General features: G+C 43.1%; 1 long non-coding RNA gene across 1 annotated transcript; it reads right to left on the bottom strand.

The window, feature by feature from the left end:
- Nucleotides 1-6580: 6580 nt before the first annotated feature.
- LOC141376575 (uncharacterized) lies at nt 6581-9188 on the bottom strand. The gene is made up of 5 exons (XR_015502178.1): nt 9123-9188; nt 8788-8843; nt 8597-8689; nt 8223-8292; nt 6581-8087 (listed from the first exon to the last, which is right to left on the bottom strand). It is a non-coding gene; the product is annotated as an uncharacterized LOC141376575 (long non-coding RNA).
- Nucleotides 9189-14058: the final 4870 nt, after the last annotated feature.

Raw genomic sequence — 14058 nt, 5'->3', positions numbered from 1 at the left:
TTATCGTATTTGTGGATTAGTAGTGGTTTTTTTTGTGTTAGTGCAGGTGACAAAGCAGCAGTATCACTTGAGCATTCCAGCACTCTGGTGAGTTTTATATATATATATATATATATATATATATATATATATATATATATATATATATATATATATATATATATATATATATATATATATATATATATATAAATAAATAAATAGCTAAACAAAATGGAGGAGGAATTGCGCCAGTTGCGTGACCTCGTTTTACAACTGCAGTCAGAAAATGAGCAGTTGCGCCAAGAGCAAGGTAGTGTTGTTCCACCGAGTCCAACAGCTGGTTCTTCCAGAGAAAATTTAGCGCAGTTAAGTGATCAGTCTGCAAATGCTCCAGTAAGTGAGCGATTTGTGTTTATCCCTAGGGATAGAAAGTGTCCAATTTTCGATGGTAGGCCAGGTGTTAACATAAACGAGTGGATCGATGAAGCAAAAGCTTGCATTCGAATTCGGCATTTGTCTGTTGCTGATCAGGCATTTTTCTTATTCGATCACTTGGCTGGGGAGGCGCGTGAGGAGATCCGCCATCGCTCTGTTTCAGAGCGGGGGGATCCAGAAAAAATTTATTCCATTTTGCATGAGCTATATGGATGCTCTCAATCTCATGTTGCCCTACAGGAAGCGTTTTTCTCTAGGAGGCAGCAAGAAGGAGAGACCTTATTGGAATTCTCTTTGTCACTGATGAGCCTCCTAGCGAAGGTAAAGAAAAAATCCCCCACTGTTATGCCCAACACTGATATTTTGTTGAGAGATCAATTTGTTGAATATGTTTGTGACTCTTCTCTTCGACATGAATTAAAGCCGTTAGTACGCCGCCAGCCCAGTTCCACTTTTTTAGAGGTGCGAAGCGAGGCCATCCGGTGGGAACGGGAGGGCACATCAGGCGGGGCAAGAGGACGCAGTTTATCTCTCCCTTTGGCACGGGGGTTTCAATACAAGGTATCGGGGGGGTGTTCTGTTGGGTAGTAATTGTCCACCTGAACAATCTGAAATGGGGCAGCTTAAAGTAATGTTGAAGTTACAACAGGAACAGTTAAACCAGCTTACACAGAGTGTTGCTATGTTACAGGGTGCTAGTTCAAGATCCCGCCCCCCCCCCCCTCTTTCCATAATGCCAGGAACCAGGCCATTTTGCACGAGATTGCGAGGACGAACGAATTCCGTCACAGATACCTATGCATTCTGGGGCTGAGTCTGGGGCCCGTGCAGGTAGGCAGTTGCCTTCTATACGTGCTTCGGAAAACTAGCTCCCGTCATGCTGAAGAGCCGCAGCTCGGCTGGGGAAAATATTGCCTCCAACAGATTTCAGTCTAATTCAGTCTCAAATTTAATGTCGTCATGTCCACTTTTGGATGTGTTAATTGGTGGAGTGTCTGTCCCGTGCCTAATTGACACTGGTTTGATGGTGTCAACCATTACGGAAAGTTGTTTTGCCCAACATTTTGAGCCATGGGGTCAAGATCGGTTGAGGTCATGCTCGTGGTTGCAGCTAAGGGCTGCAAATGGCCTTTCTATTCCCTACATTGGCTATGTTGAGCTGGATATTGAGCTTTGTGGTAAACTGGTACCTCAATGTGGGGTTCTGGTGGTCAGAGACCCTCCTGGGGGCCTGCGCCTTCGAGCCCCAGGTGTTTTGGGCATGAATGTTCTCAGGCGCTGCTACCAGGAGCTCTTTGGCCAGCATGGCCCCGCAATGTTTGACTGTCTCCCTGTTTCTAATGCTCCATCATCTGTTTTCCAAGTCTTGCAGTACTGCCATGAGGGTGGTGTGGAGTGTTATTTTAAACATGATATAAGGGTGAAAGTGCATGATCCTCGGGCATGCAGGGTTCCAGGTGGAGCTCTAAGTTTCGTTGCAGAAACTTGCGCTGAGCAGTTAGCTGGAACAACGGTGCTATTTGAACGAACAGTCAGGGCTGCCAGAAGGGTTATTGATCTCCCCTTCCCTTGTACAAGTCATTGGCAGTTCAGTGTATGTGCCGGTGGTAAATATAGGCTCATCTGATGTGTTACTTTTCCCACGTAGAGTGCTAGGGACACTAAGTGGAGTGCATGTAGTAAGCCTGCCAGCAGGTGTGACCGAAGTTAGACCTCCGGTGGTAGGTGCTTATTCCCAGGCTATCGAAGTGGCGAGTGCCACTGTCTCTGCGCAAATTCAGGCCTTGGATTTGACTGCTTTGCCAGTATCAGAGCAAGCTAAGGTTAGGGCTATGTTAACAAAGTACCAGGGAGTATTTTCTGAACACGAGGGTGACTTGGGATGTACTAACCTAATTTCTCATGATATCCCCTTGTTAGACGACGTTCCAGTGAGGCAGCGACATTGCCGGGTACCCCCTTCGGAGTATGAGGTGGTTAGAGCTCGCATCAACCAGCTGTTAGAGTCTCAGGTAATCCGCGAAAGTTCTAGTCCCTATGCATCCCCAATAGTCTTGGTTAAAAAGAAGGACGGTAGTCTGCGTATGTGCGTAGACTACCGTCAGCTAAATGCCAAGACTAGGCGGGATTCATTCCCCTTTCCGAAAATTGAGGAGTCACTGGACGCGCTGACAGGGGCTTGCTGGGTAGCCACTCAGTGTGTGATTTCGACACTACCTGGTTATTCTGCTGTTGATTTGAGCTTGTTGCAGGCAGCTGACCCCGTGATCCAGGAAGTCTTGCCGTTTTTGAAACGATGTACTCGTCCAAGCTACGAGGAACGTCAGCATCTAACTAAGTCAGCCCTGATTCTACTCCGACAGTGGGATCGGTTGAGCGATAAAGAGGGAGTGCTTTATCAGTGGGTTTATTAACCTAATGTTAAGGAGGAAGCTTTTCAACTAGTTTTGCCCGACACCCTAAGATCCGAGGTCTTAGAACAGCTACATCAGCAACATGGCCACCAGGGCATAGAGCGCACCACAGAACTGGTACGACAGAGGTGCTACTGGCCAGGACTAATGTCTGATGTGGCCCGTTGGTGTCAGGAGTGCGAGCGTTGCCAGGCCGCCAAAGATACACGGCCTCTAGCTAAGGGTTTCATGGGACGGTTGTTGTCCTCCAGGCCAAATGAAATCCTTCCGGTAGATTTTACTGTATTAGAACCAACTAGTACAGGTATTGAAAACGTCCTAGTAATGACGGATGTTTTTAGTAAGTACACCCTTGCTATCCCCACAAGAGATCAGTGCGCAGAGACTGTGGCTCGTGTACTGGCTAATGAGTGGTTTTATCGGTTTGGGGTCCCCTTGCCCATCCACTCTGACCAGGGGCGAAACTTTGAGTCACGCCTAATACATCAGCTGTGTGATTTGTATGGTGTAGAGAAGTCTCGGACTACACCGGGCCATCCAGCTGGCAATGGCCAATGTGAACGTTTTAACCGCACTTTACATAACCTGTTGCGCACTCTGCCTTTTTCTAGGAAGCGAGACTGGGTGGCTTGCCTCCCCGAGGTAGTGTTTAGCTATAACAGCGCCCCTCATCAGGCTACTGGGGAATCGCCTCACTTCTTAATGTTTGGCCAGGAGCCGAGGTTGCCAGTCGACTTTCTGTTAGGCAGGATACCAGAGCCACAGGAGGGCAGTGTGCATGAATGGGTTATAGAACACCAGACCCGACTACAGGTAGCCTTTGCGGGAGCACGAGAATGGTTACGAGACATGGCTGATAAGCGGAAGGCCCAACACGATCACACTGTTCGTGATGAGCCACTGGGGGAGGGTCAACTGGTGTACCTTCGTGATTTAGGGGTAAGAGGTTGTCACAAGATTCAGGACCTGTGGAGCCCAGTGGTTTACCAGATCACCAGGGCGCCACCAGAGGGTGGTGTGGTGTACACCATTGCACCAGTAGATGACCTGTCTAGGACTAAGAACGTCCATCGCTCCCTCTTAAAATGCAGAATAGTTCGCTGTACTGGTGAGCTTGACCACCCTAATCCTCTGCTAGATCCAGTTAGAGATGTCCCTTCATTGGTTGAGGAGGAAGTAGATTTGGTGGTGGTAGTACCTGGTCGAGGCTCAGTTGGTTCTAGGCCAGAGCCCGCAGAACTTTCCTATCCTCCACCTCGCGCACAGCAGGAAGAGGTAAGCCCGGGGGAACAGGGATCTATTGTGGGGCCTGAACCAGAGGTTTCTTTAGGTAAGTCAGATCAGGCTAGTGGAGAGGTTTTGCTTCGAACAGGGCGTGTTACTGCAGGCCGCCACCCGAATCCCCATCATCTTCCACGTTCAGTGGGGCAGACTCGTGGAGCCTCTCTTCAGCAAATGCATGTCAGTAGGCTGGACCTCTTTAGACCTTGGGATTAGCAAATTTGCCTGGGCGGTGAGCTCGTCGGGGCAACGATCCAAAAGTGGGGGGTGGATTGTAGTGGGATCACCTGGTGTCATCACAAGTGATTTTTCTATTATCCAATTGTATAACTCTTGGGTGTGTATATAAGGGAGGATTTGGGTGTGTGTTTGCGTACTGAAGCACCGCTTGTGCGTCACTACCGGAGTCCCGGTGGTTCCGCCTCTGCCCCTTCTGTTCCTGCAGGTAGACATTGTTTTGCTATCCCTTTAGCGTCGGGTTCTGTAGTGGTTTTTAACTGGCTGTATTTAATTTCTTAGCGTCTGCGGATAAGATTGGCTGTAGCCTTTGTTGCTGTCACCCCAGCTGGATCGCTTTTTATTACTGGGCTTTGTTTTAATCTACAAATGCGTCCGTGAGTGTGTGTTGCTAAAGTGGCTCACAAACTACAGGTTAGATAACTGCGTGTGGGCACACCGAGGGAGCAACATTAGTGATACTGCTGCTTTTATATACCGCTGCTTTAACAAACCACTGCTTTATAGACTGCTGCTTTTATAGACCACTGCTTCATACCACTGCTTTTATAGACTGCTGCTTCATTACTGCTGCTTTGGAGTCCGTTTGATGCGTGCTTCATTTATCTGATACCGGATTAATGTGCAAACCTTAACATGAAGATTCCGACTATTGTGCTGTGAATCACAGACTCAAATTGCCTTCACCTTGAGTACTTGCACACTAGTAGTAGCTGATTCATTTGTGTTTTCTGGGCTTCATTATTTTTTCTTTTTGTGCCTAATTCATTGTTTGATTTGTGCTTCCTGTGGGAAGTTTTTTTTTTTTTTGAGTTAATTGGTAATTATTATTATTGTTGTTGTTTTCATCATTACTGTTGTTTGAGTTTTGCTTGCAAGGGGAATTTTATGAATCTCTCTTTTTGGGGGATTTTTGTGTTCATTTGTATGAGATTGTGACTGTACGATTGTTAACTGTCATTTTTGTTTTGTAGGAGCTGAGGCTTCCAGGCAGGCCATTAGTTGTCCATTGTGCGGTGGTGGGATACGACACTGAGTGCAGTGTGTGTGTTGTGTGCTCACGTATGCTTGTGTGCGTGTGTGTGGTGCACTTGCGGTAAGACCATTTGTAATTTTGTAGAGTTTGGTGCTGCGTAACTAGTTTACCTGCCACTGGTAAGCCTCTACTCCTCCCATTGTCGATGTTGTTATTGTGTGTTATTTATGTGATTGTGCAGCTACTGTTAGCTACCAAGCTTTTTTAAAAGAGATTTTTATATTGGATAATTAAGGAAAATAAAGTTTTGTATTTTTGGTATTCACGTCTCATGCCTTTTTCTTCACACAAAGAACCTGTGTTAAATTCCCTGTGATCAGGGTGGCGTAGTCAGCTTTAATTTAATTGAGTATTTTTCTCCCAATTTACCGCTCCCCTACACCAGGTTAAATTTTCAAGAAAGAGGGAGCTACAGACAGTACTTGTAAATCTCCTCTTTTAAGAGAAAAAAGCCATTTAAGCATTAGAGACTTTTCTGACATCTCCTCAATGGGTACAAAAAAAGGACTGCTGACAGGCCCTCGAGCACTATCAACAAATCCTAAGTAGGAACCCTACTGGTGTAATTGGGCCTCAACCTCCTGAATCCATGGAGGAATCTGACCACCAGAAGGTCTCTGCCGAGACCATCAGTACCATTGGGACATTGCTGCTACATACACATAAGGCGTCATATTTAAAACACTCCTGGATAAAATTCCAGCACCAACCCCACAGGCTGTGAAACTGGACCCAGGTGGTGGCTGGTACACCACAAAGGGAAAAAAATTTACTTGGTGGCATACAGTCTCCTCATGAATCTTTGTCAAATGGCCGCCACCACTTCGGGGTGCAGTGGCCATCCCCCAGGCGCCAACCCCTGCCTCAACAGGAGGTCTGCTCGAACATTCCTGTACCTGAGATTTAAGCCGTTGTCAGCGAGTGCAGCTTCACCTGAGCCAACAGAAGGATCTGCTCCACCAACCTGCACAGAGGGTGCGGATTCAGACCCCCTAATGGTTGATGTAAAAGACCACCGATGTGTTGTAGGTTTTTTACTAACATATGGTGACCTATACTTTTAAATGTTTTTATTTAGATTTAACATGAAATGTGTGGAGCCTGGTCATCAGCTCTAGAAAATAATGCTTTATATCTACACAATAAAATTGAGGCAACAGATTACAAGCAATAATATTAATTAAATTCAACAAGTATGGATTGAGTAAAATTTAATTAAATTTAGTTTAAATTAGTGGAGCCTGTTCAGCAGTGTGGAGCCACAGATTAACAACAATCTCACAATAGACAATACATCATATAATACACAACGAAACATGTACATTTAAACAAACTGATCATCTTAACAAGGACTTTGATCATCTTTTTTTAAACAGCAGTTTCAAACAACTGGACATTAAACAATATTGTTTAATACACTTAAAGTGAAATGTATGTGATTTAATGCATGAAAGGTCTTATTTGCCAGAATAATGCAGATTCATTGAAGCAAAGAGGACATTGCAGTTCATGGGAATACTACCCTCTAATATCTTCCAGTGTTATGCCTAGTTCAGACTGCGTGATTTTAGCCCTGATTTTGGCTCGCCGACAGGTTTTGAGAAATCGCCGACAAATGCCTGAAATCACAGGCAAATTGCTGCTCGTGCATGTGAGTGACAATCACACAGTATGAACTATCAAAGACGCTATCTGAGAGAATCGCCGATGAGTCGCCGATGCCCTCGAGATATTAGGCATGCTAAATATCTGGAGCTGTCGGCGATTCAAATCATACCGTGTGAATTGAGTTTTGACTGAAAATAACATCAGCGATCGCCTACAGCAAATGAGAGAGCAGCTTTCACTTGTGTGTGTGCGTGTGTGTATACCTGCTGCAGGCCAGTGGGAGGATGGGGGAGAAGTTAAAATCGATCTTTTTCGATTTATTTGGACCCACGAAATGGAGGAAAAACTAGTGCAGGTTTGACAGGACTCAGGAGCAACCGTGTCTGTTTGACGTTTCATACAAAGAAATTAGTTTATTATCCCCAGGTGAGCAAATATGGACATTTTCTACCCCATTAAAGGCTTCTTTCTCATTATGTAGTTAATAACAAAAGACATACTACGTGTTTTTGGCTGTGAGACGTAGTTTGGACGAATTTGTCGGCGATTCTTCCTATAGTAAAGTCATGCAATGTGAAAGTCCTTGTCACAGATCAATCTCGCAGTGTAAACAAAGCAGCGACGAAACGCTAGCCCAGATAGTCATGCTGTGTGAAAACATCTGTGACACGATTACTTTGAAAATCATGCAGTGTGAACTCGACATTAACCAGACAGTCACTTGTAAAAACACTGTTCTTTGTCAAAGTTAAAATGCATAGGTCAAACCCAGGTGGACACAAGCTCTGGTAATGTAGTCAAGAACTGTGTTTTTACTGTCGCGACTTATGTTAGCGTGCCAAGGCTAGTCAAGTTTCCACAGTCACTTCCGGGGCCTGATCGGATACCTTTGGCCAAAACAGTCCAGCTGGGGCTTTGGGCGGAGTTAAAGCAGAGTTTGCCTGAGTCTGGTAAAATCTATAAGAACTTTGACACCTTCAATGATGATGATGATTCCAGTATTTTTAGGCAGTCACTTGTAGAAGGCCCCTGTTCAGGTCAACATTACTGCCCTCACAAGCCATTCAGTTCCTTATCGGTTCTTCATTGTTCAACTCCATTGAGCAACAGTAAAAAAAAAAAGAATGAATGAAAATGAAAATATGTTAACAATCTGTTATCATGTTATGACACAGTCAGAAACTGTAAACATCATAAACTCTACGTTTAGTCTCAGATCTCTGTCTTACTCCAAGAGCTCCTCAGCAGCTGTAAAGATCCACGGTGCGCAGTGGCTTCTCTCTCAAATTTAGCTCTCACCTTAAAAAACAGAATGACAGAAAAAATGTTTACATGAGTTTTATTGATACACTGTAAAATATCTGACCCTAAATTAACAGTAAATTACTGATTAATAATTTTATTACTTTCACAGTAAGCCACTGTGAAACACAAAATTATTGTGAAATTACAGCTATATGCGACTTCAAGGTAGATAGTAAGGCCCATTTCTGTGATTTCACCGTATTCTCTTGTAGAATTAACTATATTTTACTGTGAAGTTACAATTAATGGCAATATGGTTACTGTGATTTAACAGTATGTTGTAGGTAAAATACTTAACTGTAACATGTATGTCCTGCTTGCAACCTAGACAGTCATCCATTCAGTCATTTTCCTGATACACACTTACTGGTTGATGTGTCTACCTCTGAGACTATACAATAAGTTCTAATTAGTAAATAGTGTTAGACAATATAATTTTTGTTTTGGTTTGATAATAAGGTTCATAATGAAGTGAAGGCCAGTGCTTACCTTGCTTACTTTATTCCTTAAACCTCTGTACGTGGTCACTTTAACTCAATGCTGTGCTAAAATAGAACACAGTTAACAATAAGTTAACAGAAAATTACCTTTTTAAAAACGCTCTAATACCTCAAAATTAGCATTAATGTTACAAACATCTAAGCTTTTCACTCATCATAGCGCACATGCTGCTGATGATGTGACAATAAAGTGATTTGGTAACTTTGTTTTTAAAATGGCTAAACAGCATGGCAAAAGAAACTAAAGTTACTTGCTGAATTACATGTTATACAGAAATATATAACGATCATTTAATTAACATAGTGAGACATTTCAACACTTACCGATAAATACATTTGGAAGAAACAAGTTCACAATGCGGGTGTCTGCGTTGTCTGGTGAAGCGAGTCAGCGTTGTTTTCAAGTCGAGTGGCTTGGTTCGGTTCTAGGAATCGGCTCACTTAAGTGAATTGTAAGAGTCGGATCCCACCCGAAACCGATTGCCTTTTTGTATAATTGCCAAAACACAATTGATTAGCATTTCACTTTAACTCAGTCACACGCATTTATGTGTTGATATAATGTTTTAAAAACGTGCAATAAAAAGATTCCAGATCTCTCAGCAAACAGTTCAATCCTAAGACGATTCAATCCGATTCAATCTCACACTGAACAGAACCAATACAATAATCAAATATTGCTGCCCTAAATGTACCATGAAATAAAGTTTTAACGGCTGTTTATGCGAGAATGGAGTTATTTAAAACTCAAATCCGAGGTTTATTTCTAAAGATTGTGCATATTTTTAAATGTCCTTTGACAATTGCCATGATGTCCACCTCCAGGTTATGACGGGCGCTCATTACCCGTGTACCCGGTGAGGGCAACTGGTCCTCGGCTAAACATACTGACTTGTGTGCCCCTGGCTATTTTGAAAATGCTTATTTTAATCACGTTGGATTTAATTAATATTTTCCCTTTCTGAAATTATTCAAAAATAACAGCTAAATTCTTATAATAAAATCACGTTGGATTTAATTAATATTTTCTCTTTTTGAAATTATTCAGAAATAACAGCTAAATTATTATAATAAAATTAATTAGATTTTATTGCAGACATTTTTAATTAATTTCAAAGCAAAAAATGCACTAAAATCAGGAAATTAATTGTATTAAATAAAGTGTACATATTAATATTAATGAAATCTAGGCCACAAAATTACTTTTTACAGTGTAGCTCTACAGATCCTGAACCATGCAAGCCAGTGGCGACAGCGGAAAAGGGAAAAAAACTTCACCAATAGGAGAGTGAAGAAAAAAAACCTTCAGAGAAACCAGACTCAGTTCGGCTCGACCATTTTAATTTCTCTGCTGGCCAAAAGTCTTGTGTAGAGCTGCAGTCTCAGCGGTGGAGAACAGGGGGAAAAGTTCACATTTTTTTCAAATTTGGGCATAGACCTGAAGCTCTAGAATATTTTAATGATATTCAGGGCTTTACTAACAATCAGTTTATTTTCTAAAAATACTACTGCCATCCCCAAGTTGACAAATTTTATATTCATGTTCACAAATAGTTATTCCTTTAATTTCAGGATGGTGGACCACTAAATAAGCTAACAGTTGCATACATATACATGTATAAACAGTTTTGGAGATATCGGACATCCTTGTCTTATTCCACATACAATTTCAAGTCTTGGAATTAATCCTGGATTAAATTATATATAACTATAAATGTTGTTATAAAACATTTTAATTACCTTGCAAAACCCTTTCCCAACCCAAACATTTTAAGTGTCCTAAATATAAATTCATGTTCCACTGTATCGAATGCTTTGTAAAAATCTACAAACAAAATTAGGCTGTCTGATTTTATCAGTGATTGATAATCAATCATATCATAAATTAATCTGACATGATTGTGAATAAATCTTCCTTTAATCTATTGGTATTCCTCTACCAGTTTCTCAATCACAAGTTAAAGACAATTCACATACACCAGGGTTAGTAATTTATAATCAGTAATAGCATTATTGGCCTCCAGTTATCCAATAATAACAATTGTTTTTTGGGTTTAGGTAACAAGGTTATTAAGCTTGTTTTCATAGTAGGTGACAAACTTCCTTTTTGAATGCATTCTAAAAATGCATCATATAACAATTACACTAATATCTTAAAAATGTTTTTAAAATTCTGTAGTTAATCCATCTATACTCAGTGATTTATTATTATTTGTTTGTTTTAAAGCTATATCTATTCCTTCTACAGTCAACTCATCCTCAAATAAGAATTTGTCCTCCTTATTGAATTTATGTATTTTTTTCTCTTATATTCTCAACAAGGAATCACAGTCATCTTTCTTATACTTGCATTTATACAAATTTGTATAGAAGGTCCAAGATATTTTGATCTTCAGTTATAGTTACATTAATCTTTAGTTTATCAATTTTTTTCTTTGTCTTTGTTTTTCAAGACCAAAAAAAAAAAAAAAAAACTTACCTTAACTTGCTTACCTAAATTTCTCCATCGGGACTCAGCTGTCAGCTAGCACTGCGCGTTCAGCTCCTCCTGCTTCCAGTCTTAGTCCCTCCGGGTCCTTAATACATTTTATAAATTATTTATTATATTCTTTCGCTCAATCCTGTGCTATATAGATATTGTATTAACACCCTATACCCTAAACTATCCCTATTAACGTTAATTATCCCTAATATATTGTCACACAACCAGCGATCACTTTCCAGAGATCGCTGGTTCTCACACGAACTCAAAACTACATTTCCCCATTTCCCAGGACTACATTTTCATACATGCACTGCTCCCAAACACGCACGCCTGTTCATTCATCTATCCTGATTGCAATCACCAGCTGAACCTTGTCACAGACTGATATCACTCCATTCATAAGCCACTCATTCACGCTTCCAGTTGGCTGAGTTTTGTTTGCATCTTTGTGACATTACAACGCGTTTCCCTGTCTTGTTTCTCCGTGTCTCAATCCTAGCCTTGTATCCTTGTTATCCTGTTTAGCCGTCTGCCTTTCGACCTTTTGCCTGTTTAACGTTTATGATTCTGGACTGCCTTAATTAACCCGTTTGCACATGATGACCACTGCTTGCCTGACATTGAATAAACCTGCATATTGGATCTTACCATCTGTTGTGAGTGTTACTATCCCCCCAGCCGTAACAGAAGACTCGGCCAAGATGATGGATCCAGCGGGTATTCAAATCATGCGCCTCCGTCAGGATGCCCGATCAATTGAAGAGTACGTGGAGGACTTTATTAATCTGGCCCACCGTACCACCCTGGATGAGGTATGCCTCATGATATTTTTTCATGGAGGACTTTCAGAGCCCCTATACTCCAACATACCCCTGTACGGACCCCAATGGTCTTTGGTGAACTACATCGATCTAGCACTGCAAATGAGTGGATCTTCCTTCACTGTTGGCGAGGTGGAGGAAATTCCAAAATATCTTTTGGGGGGGGGGAGGGGCTATAGAGAGCAAGACCCGCTGGCAACGGGGCTTGCGACCCACTTTCCACAGCTAGCTCACAAGATGGCCGCTCCCAGTCAGCCAGCTCACAAGATGGCTTCCAGTTCAAAGTCTGTTCCTGCTCCTGAAACGCCATCTCCAGAGCTGCCATTCCCTCCAGTGCTGCCAGATCCTTCAGAGCTGCCAGACCCTCCAGTGCTGCCAGATCCTCCAGTGCTGCCAGAACCTCCAGTGCTGCCAGACCCTCCAGTGCTGCCAGATTCTCCAGAGCTGCCAGACCGTCCAGTGCTGCCAGATCCTCCAGTGCTACCAGATCCTCCAGTGCTGCCAGATCCTCCAATGCTGCCAGATCCTCCAGAACTGCCAGATCCTCCAGAGCTGCAAGATCCTCTAGAGCTGCCAGAGTCACTGCCACCGACAGAGCTGCCACCGCCAGAGCTGCCACCCCCGCTGCCAGAGCCGACGCCGCAGCCAGAGCCGATGCCGCAGCCAGCGCCTCAGCCAGAGCCGACGCCCCAGCCAGCGCCTCAGCCAGAGCCTTCCCGAATGGTCTGTTGTCTTGCTGGTCCCAGCCCGGCTCCTCGCCCTGTCGGCGCCATCCAGACAGCTCACCCAGCCGGCGTCATCCAGACTCCTCGCCTTGCCGATCCCAGCCCGGCTTCTCGCCCTGCCGGCTCCCTACAAGCCTCCAACCCTGCCGGCTCCTCGCAGTACTCCAGGTCCTTCGCTGCCACACGATCCAGGACCACTGCAGCTCCACTCTCCGGGTATTCCGCAGCTCCAGTCTCCAGGCCCTTCGCAGCTCCACGCCCCAGGTACGCCCCAGCTGCATGGTCCTGGCCCTCCATCCCTCCCCCTGTTCCGCCTCCGCTCCGCCTCCCGCCTGAACAGTAGTGGAGTGTCTGAAATCCACTCTAGAGGGGGGGCTATGTCACACAACCAGCGATCGCTTTCCAGAGATTGCTGGTTCTCACACGAACTCAGGACTACATTTCCGCATTTCCCAGGACTAAAACACGCACACCTGTTCATTCATTTATCCTGATTGCAATCACCAGCTGAACCTTGTCACAGACTGATATCACTCCATTCATAAGCCACTCATTCACGCTTCCAGTTGGCCGAGGCTTGTTTGCATCTTTGTGACATTACAACGCATTTCCCTGTCTTGTTTCTCCGTGTCTCGATCCTAGCCTTGTATCCTTGTTATCCTGTTTAGCCGCCTGCCTTTCGACCTTTTGCCTGTTAAACGTTTATGATTCTGGACTGCCTTAATATACCCGTTTGCACCTGATGACCTCTGCTTGCCTGACATTGAATAAACCTGCATATTGGATCTTACCTTCTGTTGTGAGTGTCACTATCCCCCCAGCCATAACATATATATTCTAAGTTTTTATCTTTATGTCCATTACTGTTTAAATATTCTGTTAATTCCCTCCTCTCTTATATTTCCTGCATTCAAACATAACATGTTTTATGGTTTCTCTTACTCAACAATGATCACATTAATCATTTTCTGTAACTCCTAGTATTAACATAGTTGATTTTACTCCAGTGTGTCCAAGCCTAAGTCTAGTTAATATAACTTCTTCCTTTCTGTTCCTACCATACACATTTCTTTTTGTCTCTACTGTTTTTAAAATTGTAGATAGATGTCGTCCCTTCTTATCTCTATCCCAGATTCCTTGCCATTCTTTCTTAATATTTTCTTTAATAATTGATTTAATTTCACATTTTCCTAAGGCAACCCCAGTATCTAATGTATTACTTTTTAATG

This window comes from Danio rerio, chromosome 11 (genome assembly GCF_052040795.2).
Source record: "Danio rerio strain M-AB ecotype USA chromosome 11, GRCz13ab, whole genome shotgun sequence".
NCBI lineage: Eukaryota > Metazoa > Chordata > Actinopteri > Cypriniformes > Danionidae > Danio > Danio rerio.
This window is presented reverse-complemented; position numbering and strand designations above follow the sequence as displayed.